Source organism: Eretmochelys imbricata, chromosome 4 (assembly GCF_965152235.1).
Source record: "Eretmochelys imbricata isolate rEreImb1 chromosome 4, rEreImb1.hap1, whole genome shotgun sequence".
Classification (NCBI taxonomy): Eukaryota; Metazoa; Chordata; order Testudines; family Cheloniidae; genus Eretmochelys; species Eretmochelys imbricata.
In genome coordinates, this window is record NC_135575.1 from 26,612,467 (window position 1) to 26,630,514 (window position 18,048).

The following is an 18,048-nucleotide window of genomic DNA, read 5'->3' on the forward strand; positions in this document are numbered from 1 at the left end:
CAAGTTGCCCATTTGTGCTTCTGAAGGCAGACACTGATATCTGGGGAGGGGAGGAGAATGCCATATCTCATACTGATATGCTTAAACCTCTTCCATAAACTCAAGGTTGGTGTGTGGGGAGAGCATGGCTACCTCCTCTGCCAGAGGAGTGGACACAACCATAATGGGCTTCTTTCATTCCTTTGGTCTGTTTGCAGCTTCAGATAAGAGTGCCAGTTACTGCTCCCATCTGGCATTTTGCTGACCAAGCAGATCTAGTAAAAAGCAAGGTTGTCTTTTGTTTGTTCTGCTTCTCTTAGCTGATATTGTTCATTGTATACTGGGCCTCTTGACCAAACTCTGGACTTTGGACCTGTATAAAAGAGCTGACGGATACAGCCTGTATCAGATTTTTACATAAACAGCACATGGATTTTGGCCCTTCAATGGGCAAAATAACTTGTTAAAGGATAACTGAGTCCTGTTTGGTTTATCAATGATCATGGATAAATGAAACAGTTTATAAATGGGTAAAAGTGAGTATTCTTATCTAAATACTATGATATCAAATGAAGTATTTAAATCAGTTATGCCAAAGAAGGCATTCAAGGAGTGTATCTTAAAACAGGCAACTTAATTAATATTAAGAATCTTAAATCTGAATTAAATCCTAGAATTTCACTGTTAGTGTCTGTCTCCTTGCCAGGAATACATGGTGTAAACCATTTGGTGTTTTAACAGGAGAAGCTGTTAATATCTTAAATTACAGTAGCATTTCAATATCAATCATTAGTTTACAGTTTAAATCTAATTATGTGGCAATGCTTCAAGTAACTTCCATCTCACCAGCCCTTCTTGAAGTCCTGGTAATATCATATTGCAGAAGCAGTGCTGAAGTGGACAGTGGCTGCTTCCTGATGCTGCTTTGCTTTTCTTAGCTATAATGGTGCAGCTACCGCTTGCTTCAAGAGATGAACAGAATGTGAGCTGTGGTGAGTGCTGTAAAGTTTAGGATAGGAGCAGAGTGTTGCTTGGTACACAGTTCAGAGAGTTATATAATCCTCTCTCTTCTCTAATTTCATGGAAGGAGGAAAATACACCTTGTGGAGGCTAGGTTGGATTCAAATTTGCTGCTGTCATCCTTTTATTGGCTCTTAGTAACATTTCCGCTCATAAATATGTAGTCTGCTACTGCACATGAAGTAAGGTTATAATTATTCCTCAATTTGATAGTTGTACTTCCTCTGTCTCTGTGGCAGGAAATTCTCAGAATATCTTTAAAGTTAGAGTTTTTTAACTCTTTTTATTTAGTTCATTTTCTGAGATATTTCTTCAATTTTATCAGGGTTTAAAAGGAATTGAATTTCTGCTTCAATTAATTACCCTTATGTCACATACAAAACTTTTCAAATTCTTAAAGTAGTCTTTTTTTAAACTTAATGAATTCTTAAAGAGAGTCTTCAAACTTGTATAGTCATTAAATAATTCATTGTCTTTTCTTCTTACCAGTCTTCAGAGAGGTTCCTCTTTTCCTGAGTTTGGTGAAGAGTTGCTTAAGCATTGCCAGATAACTAACTAATTTCCCAATTAATATAAATATTCTCTACTCAAATGGCTTCTAATATCAATAACCAGTGTAGCTACATCATTAGCGTCGACGTTGGTATTACAAGAGTTCCATCTGAAGTACACTGAGAAACCGGCCCCTGGAGGTGCCCTCGAGGGGGGCGTTACTGGCAGGAATCAGGGCCTGCAGCAGAGCCAGTCTCTGGGCATCCTAACAAGAACAGCTGGCCTGTAGTAGGCTGCCTAACTGGGTACGGCACCTGATTGATTGGAAGAGTCAGCAGATGGGCTCTTAAACCCAACAGCAGCTGTTCAAAGTGTTCACCCATGGCTGAGAGAGCTCCTGATCTGCCTTGCCTCATTCCATGTAACCCAGTTCTGACTCTGTGTTCCAATTCCTGACTTCTGACTTTGCTCTGGCATCTGGCCTCTGATTCCGGTTCGGACGATGGGCTCTGAATCCTGGCTACTGACACCTGCACTAACCACTAGACCCGATGCCTGCCCTAAGCCCTAGGCCTGACCCCTGCTCCATCTATTCTGTATGATTGTCCACATCCCCAGTCACTGACAGGCATTTTGATAAATGGACTCAATGTAAGGGCCTGTATGTTCTTAGCCATAATGTTACCTTGTGATTTCATACATCAGTATAAGGTAATAGTAAAATGAGCATGTTTTTGTACAGCAGCCACTAATCAGTGCTCATAAGCTGCATAACCATTTTCAGATGATGGTATTTTGTAGGAATGGCAGCAGGCATGAGATGTCACAGTATTCATAAGTTTCTAAGTACAAGTGTCTATTGTACTGGAGCAGAAAATGACTCCAAATTTGTTTTTTTGTTGTTACTTAGAGATTTTATTCATGTGTTTAATTGTTCATTGTCTCTCCTGTTAAGACATGATACACATTGTTCTATGAACAGAAAATCCACCCTCTCCCAACCCCCACTGAATACAGAAGAAATGGTATCCTCTTAGGTCTGCTCTAGACTAGGAAATTAGGTCAGTATAATTTTCACACCCCTGAGCAACCCAGTTAAACTGACCTAGCCGCTGGTGTAGACAGCGCTAGTTCGATGGGAGAATTCTCCCATCAACCTAGCTATCACCTCTTGGGGAGGTGGATTACCTAAGCTGACAGGAGGGGAGGAAAACCATTAACTTCAGCTGGACTTCTCTTGTGAGTAAACTTACAGATTTATAAATCTTTATAGCATCAGGTCCTACATTCCTAAAATATCTGATATGTAGAGATATCCTAGTTTCTCTCCCTAATTCTCTGACTAATGGATGCCTGAATTACCATAAAAAGTACAATTGGAGTCCTGGTTTAGAATGGAGTGGTTCTTGCAAACGTGTGATGGTTGAAAGGTCTTTCATTTTCAAGTTTTCATCTCATCTTTCTGAGGTAGTGCTTAATGCCTTTAAGCTTTCTAATTATGTTTTTTTTAACAATGGCTATATGCTTTTCCCTGTTCTGGAATCTTGCAATCTTCTTCCCCCTTTTCCCTCCAAATCTTGAAGATCACCTTTAACATCTGGTAACAAGAATCCAAACTAATCCTCTTTGGGAAATAAACAGAAAAAGACATACAGTAATTCCAAGCCATGGTGAAAAGTGTGGGGAAACAATTTTTAGTAGTGTGGTTCCATTCAATTATTAAAGAACTGTAAAGAAGGTTCAGATTATGGTGTAGTGGTGAACTTCTTTGTGCATTTTTTCCATCCTTTAAAAACTGTGCAAGTTCTAGAAAAAGGTCCCCCCCGCCCCTCCTTAAAACAACCAAGACTTAGAACTTTAGCAGCTGCTAAGGTCTTGAAACTTTCAAATGTTTGTATAGATGTATAAACTTATACTAGTTCTTCTTCATTGTTACCATGATTGTAATGTAATTGCAGTTCCGTTAACATCCATCCACATTGGAGGTGGTCTCAAGCTGCAAACTTTGCATCTGGATCCAGCTTTCAAACATCCAGGAGTCCAGAATTTTGGAGGTGTTTATATCCGGGGAGTCCATGAGCCCATTATAAAAATAGGTACTGTTTGCAGAGTTTGGATCCAGATTTTAAAAACCCTAAACTTCGGGTGGTTTGGATCAGGCATTTTGATTTGAGTCCATCTTTAATCTAACAGAGTTACCAACATTTTACCATATTAACCATAGCATTCTACCACAGTAATTACAGTATTTTACAGTGTCCTCATATGAATTGCTATTCCTGTCTCTTAGTTATTGAATCTATTCCTGGTCTCTTGAATTTCACCTGACCTTAATAACAAAAAAAATTGTGTTTATATATTCCCTACTTTGTCTCTAGGGCTGTACAATTCATTTAACCTCTGTTAGTTTCTGCTGAGTCAATGTACTTCAGAAAACACGTAACAAGCACCAGATGTTCAAATATGGCGGCATCCCTTTTAACCTGCAGTGTAGAATGCATCTTCAACTTTTGCCATTAGTAACTCTTAATGCAGTAGATCAAGGATGCTTCAGTGGTTTTAAGACATAGTGCACAGTCACAACTCTGAAATGATGTTAACAAATCTCTGGCCAGTTACTGTAGTAGAAGTTGAGACTTGACTCTGGTGTTGTGTATTTGACGGAAGGACAAACGTGATGTACCATCAATTTATTAAGATAAAACTGTATGGAATTAAGGGATTAAGTTTCTACATTTTATAGGTGATGGGATAATATGAAATCCTCCTTAAAACTAGCAAAAAGAACAGGCGTACTTGTGGCACCTTAGAGACAAACAAATTTATTTGAGCATAAGCTTTCATGAGCTATAGCTCACTTCATCGGATGCATGTCATGGGAAATACAGTGAGGAGATTTTATATACACAGAGAACATGAAACAATGGGTGCCACCATACAGACTGTAAAAAGAGTGATCTCCTGCTGGTAATAACTCACCTTACCTGATCACTCTTGTTACAGTCTGTATGGTAACACCCATTGTTTCATGTTCTCTATGTATATAAAATCTCCCCACTGTATTTTCCACTACATGCATCCGATGAAGTGAACTGTAGCTCATGAAAGCTTAGGCTCAAATAAATTTGTTAGTCTCTAAGGTGCCACAAGTACTCCTTTTCTTTTTGTGGATACAGGCTAACATGGCTGCTACTCTGAAACCTGTCCTTAAAACTAGGTTTGACTTTAATATGAAAGATTACAGGGTTTATCATGAAGGAAGCTAAGTGTTTTGATCCATGCAGAATCTAACAGACTTACTGAGGTCTTGTACAGACCTCCTGGGCTTCCGGTGACAAAAATATCCTTAGGCTAACACAGTTTCATTACTAATGGATCCATTTTGCAGTTATAATAATCAAAAGCTCAAATAAAGGTTTATTTGGGGGCTTTCACCCTTATTATTGCACTTGTATGTTACATTTTATTTTTTTTTTAAAGTTTAGAACCCAGATTTTATTTCAGTTCCTGTGCTTTTTAGAGGGATTTTCTTTAGGCAGCCTCAAGCCTACAGTTAGCAAACACAGCCTGTTAGAACTTTATTAAACTGCTTTTGATTCTTGAACTCCTATTACTAGACAAAATGCTTTCAGCCTTCTTATTTAGAGAGGAGCTGAATACTAAGTTGGTGTTCAAGTCAGAAACACTGGCTATCTCTTTTGAACCTCTGCCACTGTTGTTCTCAGACATGCGAAATTGACAGGCAAAGGGCCACTGTAAAGCTGAAAAGGGGAAAAAACTGATGGGTTTAGTGACATTTTGTCACTCGAACAGTGGCCTTCATTAATGATGTCTGTGATTGGAAATGAAATACTTTCTGTTTCAGTAATACTGAATTTATGCTGGACTGGGAATATCCTGAAAGAAAAGAGTGAAGAAGAAAAAATATGCTGCTTTATGCTCTAAACCGGAAGATTTGCAACTGTTTCTTCCCCAACTCTTTTATAAATGGATCTAAATTCAAGTTTACAAAACTGGGGGCAATGAAAGTGAAACCAGAGTCCCCTTTTATTGTTGCTTTGTCCCTAATAAACTATGCAAAATGTGTCCCTGGTGCAATAAGGACCAGATTTTAGAAAAAGCTTCATGCTCCATCCATTACCTGAATGGAATGGGCAGATTTGCAAAATTGCTCAGCCTCCAGCAGCTCCTATTAAGGAAAATCTGACTGATCACTTCTGAAAATGCAGCCCTAAAATGTTCACATTATAATAATGAAAAAAAATTAGTTCAGCCTTTGATTTTCAATTGCAAATCCAATGTCTGTATTTTATATTTATTTCTCCTTCAAAAGATTGCTGCCTTAAATGCCTTGGAATAGTGTGGTGGTGCTCGCATGCCTGCAACCTCTAAAAAACCAGTACAACTGTTTAGCACCTCAGAACAAAAGAGTGACGCCAAAGCGACTGGTTTAATTTCAAGTGTTTAATGTTTATTCCTGTTTGCTAGTAGTTGCCTTCTAGGTGAGTATTGTTATACTCAGCCATGCAGAAGCCATTGGACCATCCTTCCCCACTCTATTATTTTGTTATACAAGAGCAGAAACTGGGTGTTGGTGGTAGAGGGGGACAAATTGCATCAAGCTGTCATGCTGTCTGGGGTGGCTCATGACCATGAGTGCCTACCTCAGGACAGACTGTCAAACAGAGGACAGACATCTCAAATGTGGGTTGTGCGTTCTATAATTAGATTTCACTAAGCTAGTAATAAATATGATCTCCTGGATTACTATCAAAGTCCTACCATGGAGTCACAGGCAGTCCTCTTAAACTCTCCTCTATCTTGCCACCCAGACAAACTGAACTTAATAATAAATGGTCACTTGCACCAAAAATCACCCCACATTTAGGTAGCTCTAGGTACTCTAGATCCTACGCTAAAGGCAATGCTTGCAGCCAATCCTGTAATAAACTATCTAAAGGTTTGTTCACTAGGAAAAAGGAATCCGAGTTACCTACAGGTTAAAGCAAGCAAACATACACACACAAGTTACCATCTAAATCTTAAGCATGACAGAATTGTAGTGATCTGCCTGCTCAAAGTATCTTTCAGAGCAGCCCCAGAAAGCAGCCCCAGAAGATCTCTGGCTTCAGTTTGAACTCTGAAGGGCCAGAGACTCTAAACAACAAAAAAGATGCAGTTTCTTCTTATCAGGGATTTGTATTCCCTTCCCCCAAAGTTCAAGATGATGGGACACAACTTCACGTGTGTCTCTCCTCTTCCTGGATGTTGGGGGAGCAATTAACAAAGCCTTTTGGTGTCTGATGTTCCACAATGGTTTGCCTGGTATCTACGGGGCCTTCTTTTGTTGGGCAGGAGATAACACCTCTTGTGGCAAACTAGTATTTCAGCCTTGGTAATGTTTCTCTTCTGACTGGGAAGGGAGGAGTGATTACAGTTTCAGAGCAAACATTTTTATAGTTACAGAGCAAACATTTAAATATTATCTTATAACATGGGCTGTAGATATTACAAGTGAGATTACTACCTGCAGCAACATATAAGCATTTCCTATACCCTAAAAATTTTTATAAGATTAATACCTATTTTGAGCAGAAGTAACATACAGGTGATGTGGTCTGGTCTCCAACTAGGAGGTTGTCAGTTCTTAGCAAATGCCTGCAGCCTGGGCAAGACCTGGTATCTGGCCTGCCAGCGTCACAGAAGCTACTGTAAACAAATTATCATATGAGCTTCTGTAAAGCCCCTTGTTTGACAACATTTTCAGATTTGTGACTGTGGTCCTAAGATTTCAGGCTACTGTGGTCTGGGTACCAGCTTTATAAAGGACTATTAAAAACCTTTTCTTATAACATGAACCTTTGCATAACACACTCAATCACTGGCTTAAAAAACAGTTGTGCAGGGTAGGGGACATTGTACACTCGTGACAAGAAGCAATCAGCAAGTCTCTGAGATGACCATAGGAATTTTTTTTTTTTTTTAAACACTGCAGTTCATTTATTTTTGGTTCACAGTGCAGCAGGCATTCTCACACTTTTCATCATGGCTTTGTCTTGAGAGAGCATTCCTTCGACAAGCTCCCTACTGGTCTACCAATTATAATTCCATTTCTGATTGTGCAACATCCCAACTACAACTACTATAGCAGTTGCCTACATGGGAAGGAAACGTTAGAAAGTATATATGAAAATTAGCTGCCCATAAACTGATAAATATTTTGTCCTTTTTTGAATACTCACACTGTATCCTGTTGTTTTCTCATTTGAGTCTCATTTGTTCTGTTCCTTTCTCTCCCCATGCTCTCCTGCACATATTTCCCAGCCACCTGGTCATGGGCACATGCTCCCTTTCACATTCTGCATGATTGCCTGGTCCCCTAATCTTCTCTATGTGCTGCCCAGGATGCTGCTTTCTTGTACTAACGCCCACTTTCCCTGAGCATCCCCTTCAGCTGGCAGCTCCAGTCCCTAGGGGTGACTCCTGTTTCCTTTCTTCCTTCTCTATATGGCAGGGGCCCCTAACGTAGGAAGCTAGGTTAGTTCCTCATCTTTGTTTGTGGTCGCTTCCAGAGGAGTCCAAGCGCTTCTATAAAGAATTAGCTGGAAACAAGGAGAAGCCACCACCATCTAACCTGCCAGTTCACTATGGACCACAAGCATGTCTGCCACTGTCAACAGTTAGAGAACTTTTGTATAATAAATTGCTGCTGTTGTAAAAATGTGAAGGGCCAAACCAAGTTGCCCCCCATCCATATATCTGCCTTAGAGATAAATGACTTCAGTGATTTCTAGTGTGAGAGATTCTGCTGAAAGAGGCTGGGAGGTCGACCATTCCTGAAATAACACTAAGAGCACTTAGAGAGGAGACCCGGGGGGAAGAGGGTGGGAGAAGGTTTTAAAACTATGGACAGGAAGGGGAGGAATATCATATGTCAGGCAGACCATGCTGACAGCTTTCTGGACCACAGCCCTCTTCCTTTGCACTAGTTGTCTTCATTCTCTTCAAATTCCTCCTCAAACTCCATTTATATCATTTGCTTTGACTTCTGTTCCTGACTTTCTGCTTGTGCAGAACTGATTCTCTCTCACTTAAACTGAGGTAAATCAGGAGTAAATCAGTCATGTTACCCTGGTATAAAATCAGGGTAGGTGAGAGGACATGCAGAAATCCAGTCTTCATTCAAAAATACCAGACCTATCATTTCAGATAGAAATATCAGATAATATGATTCCTTTCTTGTAGAACAAGATTCACATGGCTTTATTTGTTTCAGTCATTTTATTTCCTTTCCCTGAAGTGAGTGCAGCTATGCCAATCTAAACCAGGTGGGGAATCTGTTTCAGGTGTGTGGGGTTTTCAAGTTCAATATCTGTGCTTTTCATTATTCATTTTCTTAATGAAGTGACAGCTATATTTAGAGATCATTATAAATAATTATATAGTTCTGTATATGTATGCACATAGATGTATAATTAGATAATATACAAGAAATTAATGTGTATTTACATGACTTCTCTGGTAGATATGTGTTGGCATTATTATGACAGTCATCACTATGGCTTTGGTGTCTGCAAGAGAGAGCCAAGACGTGCCCACATATGATAGTGATGACTGCCATAGTAATGCCAACAAATACCTGTCAGAGAAGTCATGTAAACGCATATGCATTTGTTATATACTGTGTCTCTGGGCCACGCAGCAGGACAACGGTAGAGATGGGAATAGAACCCAAGTCCCGATCCAGTCTATCCACTAGGCTACACTCCTAATTTAACGGAAGACTTAGCTGCAGCCTCCCATCCAGAATTGCTTCTCTCAGAAGACAGCTCCTGGTTATTTATTCCATCACTTTGGGAAATTTTCCAGTTCTAACCCATTCTCAGAAAGGTGAGGATTCACTAACGGCTCCCACCTGGATTTAATCTCTTGAGGGAATCCTTGCTTCTTCTGTTCTCCTCTATCTCTGTGGCAAGTTAGAGCAACCAATTTGGATTAGAGACCATGCTTGGTCCAGCCAGCCAAGTCCATAGCCTTTCTGTTTGTCTTCTAGCTCTGGACTGACAAGAGTTTAGCACAAAATATAAACAGAACTGATATCTCTGGGTAGGCATAAAGATGGAATGCAGACCTCTCCAAGTACTATTTGAACTGAATAAAATGCTCTTCCATCACAAATAGAACAGAATTCTAGCATCTTTTAGAAAAGATTCTGAGGCATTTCTACAAGAAAATAAGAGGCACAATCAGGAAACTATGCCTCAGCTAAACAAAGTCTATAATTTGTATGGGGTTGTCATAAATATAAAGGGAAGGGTAAACACCTTTAAAATCCCTCCTGGCCAGAGGAAAAACCCTTTCACCTGTAAAGGGTTAAGAAGCTAGGATAACCTTGCTGGCACCTGACCAAAATGACGAATGAGGAGACAAGATACTTTCAAAAGCTGGGGGGAGGGAGAAACAAAGCTCTCTGTCTCTCTCTCTGTCTGTGTGATGCTTTTGCCAGGGACAGAACAGGAATGGAGTCTTAGAACTTAGTAAGTAATCTAGCTAGATATGCGTTAGATTCTGATTTCATTAAATGGCTGAGAGAATAAGCTGTGCTGAATGGAATAGATATTCCTTTTTTTGTGTCTTTTTGTAAGTTAAGGTTTTGCCTAGAGGGATTCTCTATGTTTTGAATCTAATTACCCTGATTTACCATCCTGATTTTACAGAGGTGATTCTTTTTACTTTTTTTCTACTAAAATTCTTCTTTTAAGAAACTGAATGCTTTTTCATTGTTCTTAAGATCCAAGGGTTTGGGTCTGTGGTCACCTATGCAAATTGGTGAGGATTTTTATCAAAACTTCCCCAGGAAAGGCGGTGTAAGATTTGGAAGGATTTTGGGGGGAAAGATGTTTCCAAATGGACTCGTTCCCAGTAACTGGTGTTAGACGTTTGGTGGTGGCAGCGAAAGTCGAAGGGCAAAAGGTAAAATAGTTTGTACCTGGGGGAAGTTTTAACCTAAGCTGGTAAAAGTAAGCTTCGGAGGTTTTCATGCAGGTCCCCACATCTGTACCTTAGATTTCAGAGTGGGGAAGGAACCTTGACAGGGGTTTTGAGGTATTAATTATTTCTTTGAAACCTGCAGCTCCCACAGGAGTGCAGTACAGTGGTGATTGGTGAGAAATGCTGTTCTTCTACATTTGCCATCTGTCACTTCAACAGGCAACATAATGATATGCATATTGCTTTGATTTCAGACAAAGTACTTAAGAGTAGGCCAATACTTTCCCTAACAGTTCTTTGTTACAAGTTTTTCATTGGAACAATCATACTTTTTCTATTAAAAATGGTGATAGTAGATCGCAAGAGCTAAATTTTAATCTATGAGAAAAAACATGATTCTTGAGATGAAATGAGAGATAATGTTTAAATCCTTAAATTGTTTAATGCTGCTACTTAAAGTTTGTCATATAACAGGTACATTTTTCAAAGAGTTGTGCATATTTTTAGGTGTGATTTCTACTGTATGCATATAGTATTTAATTCTTCTGAAACACTTTCGGAGTGCAATACCCAGAATGCACAAGTGATTCCAGGCAAAAAGGATTTTGTGTTCACAATCTCTCTAGTTGATGATTATGGTGATATTAGTGACATTATTTACTCTGATTGAACATCTAACTTTTGAGTTACTTTCATATATGCCTGCAACATAAGGCATTGTATCATTTGAACTGTCTCCATTTCTCTTAAAATACCAGTAAAATTTGGGAGACGAATTCTTCCCTAGAGCTTGGACTTTTTCAAATATAATTAGAATGGCAAGCCAAGTCAATATAAGCCTAATTATTTAGTAGAATGACCCAATTTCCTTTAGTTTAAAGCTATCTTGTTTTGAAATAAATCTGAAATAAAGGGAAAACTGATCAGGTCTTTTGAAAAGTGAGGCTAATTCTTTTTCCTTTCAAAAGAGATATAAAACTTTCATGAGTCAAATTGAATTGAAAAGGATTAAAAACACTGCCACCCCAATTGTCTCTAGGAGGGAGACTGAAAATACAAAGTATAATGAACTAAACTTGTTTTCCAAAGTGATTTAGAAGCTTGATTTTTATTGATTGGGGATTGGGTAGCAATAACCCTTGGGAAGTTTTCTTGCAACTTGCACCCACAATACAGTACAATCAGGCCTTGATTTACATGATTGTTTGGTGGTGGGGTTTTCTTGTTTTTTGTTTTTGTTTTGTTGGGTTTTTTTGGATAGTTTCAGTTATGCATGGTCAATTAATTGTGACCCTTTATTTTTGTACTCAGTAGGGATTCACTTTTACATGGTGCAATGCGTTTTCCAAGATGCACAAATCAGTGGCGTAGGCAGGACCCGACACTTGGGTGGACTTGACTTTGGGTGGGTGGGCGGGCGGGCAATGATGAGGATGGGGGAGGGATTGGGCACCTCTCCCCTCACCCCTTCCAGCCGGTGTTGGGTGGGGGGCATGGAAACTCTGGCCAAGGGCCCCCCAGCCCCAGCTGCAGTCAGGGCATGGGGGCTTGCCCCGCTCTGCCCACCCACCTGATGCTCCAGCCGGGGAGCGTGGTCCAGGGTTCACCCCACTCTGCCCGGAGCTCCTGCGGGGGAGTGGGGTCAGGGCACGGAGGCTTGCCTGCTCTCTGGCAGTAATGTTGGGCAGGTGGAGTGGGGTAAGCCCACCATATCCTGACCCCGCTCCCCGGCAGGACCGCAGGGTGGAGTGGGGCAAGCCCTCGACACTGCTTTCTGGCAGAAGAGCTGAGGGAGTGGGCAGAGCTGTGCAAGCCCCCGCACCCCAACCCCCTGCTCCCAGGTGCATGCCTTGGGAGGCCCCTTGCCAGAGCGTCCATGGCCGCCCACCAGGCCAGCTGGAGGGGATGAGTGGGAGCTGGCCCTGATCCTTCCTGCCCTCATCCCTCCTACCTCCCCTCCCCTGCCCCCGTCATTGCCCACCCACCCAAAGTCAGGGCCTACCCTACTGCTCCACACTCCCCAGCTTCCCCAGACACCCCAGATGAACACTCAGAGTTCTGACTTCAACAACATGATGATAATGCTGATACTGTATCAGACTCATCCTCAACATTAGGAAAGGTTAGTACCTGTACTGTAGTAAGTTTAAATTTCATTAAAAATGTTTTAATAAACCCTGTAGTACTGTACTGTATTATATACATTAGGAAGGTCATCTTGTGAGCCTGGAACCTAAATACTTATTTCCCATAGACCCTTGGTATCTTTTTACATGATTTCTGTTTGCACGGTGTTTTTTTAAGAACATAACCACAGTGTAAATCGAGGCCTTACTGTACTTCCTTTTGCATGGAAGTAAACTCAAGGGATCAGAATACAGGTCTGGATTGCAAGTACTTCATAATAAAACAAACAACCACTGTCACGTTTTGGGGGTTTTGTGTGGAGTTTGGAATTGGACAGAGATTAAAGTTAGATTCCAAACATACTGACTATAGTAAAGAGAAATTTTTGTGAACTTCAGTTTCTGCGGTGCAAAAATGAGCTTTATGGATCAGTGACCCATTTTCCCACTGAGAAGCTGAAGGGCTGAGAGAAGAGACAAAGAAAAGGTCTTGCTGTGACACCAGCTGTCAAGGTTCCTTCCCCACTCTGAATTCTAGGGTACAGATGTGGGGACCTGCATGAAAACCCCCCCTAAGCTTATTTTTACCAGCTTAGGTTAAAACTTCCCCAAGGTACAAACTATTTTACCTTTTGCCCTTGGACTTTATTGCTGCCACCACCAAGCGTCTAACAAATATATAACAGGGAAAGAGCCCGCTTGGAAATGTCTCCCCCCCCACCAAATCCTCCCAAACCCTACACCTCCTTTCCTGGGGAAGGCTTGATAAAAATCCTCACCAATTTGCGTCTGTGAACACAGACCCAAACCCTTGGATCTTAAGAACAAGGAAAAAGCAATCAGGTTCTTAGAAGAAGAATTTTAATTGAAGAAAAAGTAAAAGAATCACCTCTGTAAAATCAGGATGGTAAATACCTTACAGGGTAATCAGATTCAAAACACAGACAATCCCTCTAGGCAAAACCTGAAGTTACAAAAAGACACAAAACCAGGAATTTACATTCCATTCAGCACAACTTATTTTATCAGCCATTTAAACAAAACAGAATCTAATGCATATCTAACTAGATTGCTTACTAGCCCTTTACAGGAGTTCTCACCTGCATTCCTGCTCTGGTCCAGGCCAAAAAAAAAAAAAACCAGACAGAGAGAGACTTTTTCTCCCTCCCTCCAGCTTTGAAAGTATCTTGTCTCCCTATTGGTCATTTTGGTCAGGTGCCAGCGAGGTTATCCTAGCTTCTTAACCCTTTACAGGTGAAGGGGTTTTTCCTCTGGCCAGGAGGGATTTCACTTTATATTTATGACACCAGCAGGAAGTGCTGGGACAGGGAGCCTGATAATAGTCACCAGTTCAGTGAATTTAGCAGCTAGGGGGCAGGGCAGAGGGAAACAGACATAGACTGGGATTCCAAACACAGCCCCTGCAGCAGGAGAATGCATCCCTTGCAATATGTATGGACATGGGGATAACTCGGTGTATCTCATTGCTTTTCTTTTCTGTCTTCAAATCAGATAAACTGGTCTTCAGCTTTTTATCATCTCTCTTCCTCTTTCCTTCTGCTCATTATCTACTGAATAGGCTTGTGCTTTCATCTTCTAGTTTCCACATCACTGCCACAAGAACCATCTACACTACAGGCAATTGCTGCGGGTGCTCAAAATAGTCAAGTCACCACTCTTTAATCAAGTGTATGTTAGAAAATGATACTTAGGTTCTATTGGTTTTATTTTTCTTAAATGTGCACCTTCTGCCTCACACACAAGGACGGATCATTTTTTTTGGCTGAATCTCAGAGGTCAACAGATCGATATGTCCTTGGGGAAGGTAAGTGGGGAGAGGGATATGAAGATCTGTCTACAAAAGAGTGATTACAGCACATTGTTCTATGAAATAACATTGGCTGCAGTGGCTCATAGTCTTGGATGCAAATGGTTTAGTAGTCTTCCAGCTGGAAGAGTGGAGCTCAGACTACAGTGCCGAAAGCATGGGGTGTTACTGTAGATAGTAGATGTTTGGATGAGGATAGTAGAGCGTTTGGGTCCATGATAAACTCATGGGGAAAATTCAACTAAGACAGCATTTAAAATAATTTCCATGCCAGACAGATCCAGGACAGGGGATTTTGTGATGCTATCCACTGACTTTAATCAGGATGAAAAAATTGGTTTGATTAAAAAAAAGAAAGAAAGACCAGATGAGGTTCCAGGTCATATCCATTCACACTATAACATAAAGAAATGGAGCTTCATACTTTCAATGTATGTGCCATGGTACTGTCACAGTTTGTAGATCTGGCCAGTAAGCACTTCTGTGCAAAGTCTCTCTGGCATGACCAAAGATTACGTTGTATTTTGGAGTCTTACAGCGCTGAATTGACTTGGCAGTAGGTATTTGTAGCAAAAATGCATTGAACTATGGTTCAGCAATTTAGATAGTCAATGAATTGTAATATTTGTGTTGTGGGTTCATTAATGCCATGGATAGCAACATGAAATCTGCTTTAATTGTGCTAAAAATTGAGGTTTAGTGATGACAAATGACAGCAGTGAGCATTGCTTAAAAGGAAAAAATGGATGTGTACATCTAATCCAAAGGAAGAAAAAGACAATAAGATAACACAGTCCTTGAATATTGAATTTCCACTTATTTCTCACAGATAATTAGCTGTTATATATGTATCTTGATCTGTCCATATTCAGTTTAATTTATAACTGCCACCGTTGGTTTCTGGATCCTGTTTATCCTACTCTGCCTTCCATGTTAATGGGTCTTGAAACTCACTGCATTATCATGACCTTGTTGGGAGAAGCAAGAAAGAAGTGGCTAAGAGAAGCCCTACTTATGACCTGATTTAACAGGTATCAGTATTATCTTTCTGTTTAGCTGTTGAAGGTAGGATTTTCCAAAGTGCTTACGTTACTTGGAAACACAAGTTTCATTGACTTTCAGTAGGACTTATGCTCCTAAGTCATTTAGGCATCTTTTATACTTTTATACTCCACACTTGCTTTTTACAGCTCCCACCAGCATAGTACCTGAGAACATTTTATGAGCAATATGTCATATACACAAGCTTTTTCTCTCTCCCTCATGTGTGTATGCGTGCATGTGTGTGTGTGAGAGAGAGATTATGGAAATGTTGTTGTGAAAAGTTGGAATCTGCATTTGATTTTAAAGGCAGAGAAATTAGCAGTTGTTATGACCCTTCAGGGGAATAGTTCTGTAGTTGTGTGCCACCAACTGAAAAAGCTGTACCTTCCAATCCCATGGGTTTCACTCATTTTATGGACAAATGTCTTGGGTCATGATGAATGATACTACTGTAGTTGGTCATAGTTAAAAAGAAAAAAAGAGCCTCAGAAGTAGTTTGGGGCCTAGTTTTACCACAGAGAATGGTACTTGTAATACTGAAGAAGACTTACCAGCACCATTTTATATTTGAAGTATCCCTTCCCACACTATGAGTTGATCATTAAAGCCCCTATCCAGCAAAGAATTTAAGCATGTGCTTAAATTAGAGCATATGTGTAGTGTTTCACTTAAAGTTAAGTACCGGTTGACTGGATTAAGGTATAATTGATTCTAGCCTTATAGAGGAAAACAACTTCCCATTTGGCAATCCTAGTTAAACTAAAATATCTGTTAGTACTGCTGGTGAGTCTGTTGGTAATTGAATCTATATAGCATTCCGGGTATTCAGTACATGCTTTTGGACATACTGTGTACAGAGCTATGAAAATAAAGCTAAACCACCAGGTACAGTGGAGAACAAAACAGTTAATTTTCTATATTATTCCATTAAATTACCAGTTCTGTTTGTAGAGGAGCTATTTGTACGAGTTTATTATTATTACTATTACAAATGAAAGAAGCTTCTGTGTTGGCAGTGTTGCTGGTTTGCTTCAGATTCTTATATGTAGCCCTTAGATGGTTTGAGAGTGAATGATAAGAGAAGAAGTGATCGTCAGGTTCTTCCAAAGATTCTGGAGTTACTGCCAGTGACAGATGGTTTGTCTTTGCTCATCACTTGTCTTCTTGACAGCATATCTCTGCTCTCTGCAAAATCTATCCCGTTGTGTACTCAAGTCCTTTAGAAGAAGAAAAATACTTTGTTTCAGCCATGATGTTGCACATTGGCTCAATGGCATTCACGTTTGACCAAGTGGAATCCCTTCTTCACAATGCAGTGCAGCATTGATTTTAATAGGCAGTCTGAGAAATTGCTAGAGTTTGAGGTTACTACCTAAGTTTGTAAGTAGCTGTGTGATTCCCCAATTCTAAAGTTGCAAAGATTATAAGAATATTACTTAATATCAATACTGTGGATACTTCTGACCTCTTATAAGCAGAACTGCCTGTCCTAAGGGTCTGCCTCCCGTACTCCCACTGAGTAGCCCTTATGCAAGTATTCTCATAGATTTCAACAGGACAGCTCATTTAACTACTTCTCAGTGTGTAGGTAAAGTGGCAGAATTGGGATCTTTGTGTTCGTTATTGCTCTTTGTCTTTTCACAAAATTTGCCTTTCAGGTTGAACTGTTTGTGTGGCTGCTTTAGTAGGACATAAAGAGTAACCTCCACTGGGACAAATCCTCAGGTGGTATAATGCATTATTGCTTCACTGGCTTCAATGGAGCCATGCTAATTTACTCTATCTAAGGATTTGGCCGTTAAATCCCAATATAAAATTGGCCTGCTAAAATGACACTTTGATGTTTGGTGTTGAAGAGTTACGTGATATGGCAATACATATTTGGCAGTGTATCTGAACTCACAACTGGGCTGGAAAGAGAGAGGAAGAAAAATCATTCCCTGAATACTTTAGTTATACCATGACACTGTTGTGCTCCCTGCACAATAAGGTTGCTGTGGATTGCCAGACACCCAATGGTGTGAAAGAAATGTCCGCTCAGCAGCACCGGGTCTTTTATTTAATATTGCTGCTTTGGCTGTGAATGTCAGGCAGATGTATTTCAGTGAGAAAAATAAAACAAAGAGCTTCTCATGTTTGAGATTCAAACCTGATTCCAGGTTATTAACATATTGATTTTTCAGGGTTGCAGGATTTCAAGGCAAGTCCACCAAGCTGATGATACGTATCACTCCATGCAGCACAGAAAGCTGTGGAAGTGTTTGGACACTGTTTACATACCTGCATGGGCTCATCTATGGCTAGGAAAGAGTTAATTGTTTCATTTAATACTTGTGAAGGATTTCATTTTTCATGGGCTTTCCAGCCCTCATTATGAATGCATACTATAGTTTAGTTCAATTTTACCCTAAGATGTGAGTTGCATAAACAACACCATCACCTGCTTTCTGTCTCATATGGAAATTTCCAGTCTGTCCCTTTTATGTGTGCAGAGCACTACTTTCTGTCACAAAGCCAGCAAGATGGGCAGATGAGTTCCAAAGCTGCACAGTACCCAAAGGTTAGGGT

General features: G+C 40.2%; 1 protein-coding gene across 2 annotated transcripts in view; it reads left to right on the top strand.

Annotated features, from left to right (window-relative positions):
* GRID2 (glutamate ionotropic receptor delta type subunit 2) overlaps nucleotides 1–18,048 on the top strand; it is a 1,026,718-nt gene that overhangs the window by 648,666 nt on the left and 360,004 nt on the right. The gene's annotated exons all lie outside the window — the stretch shown is intronic.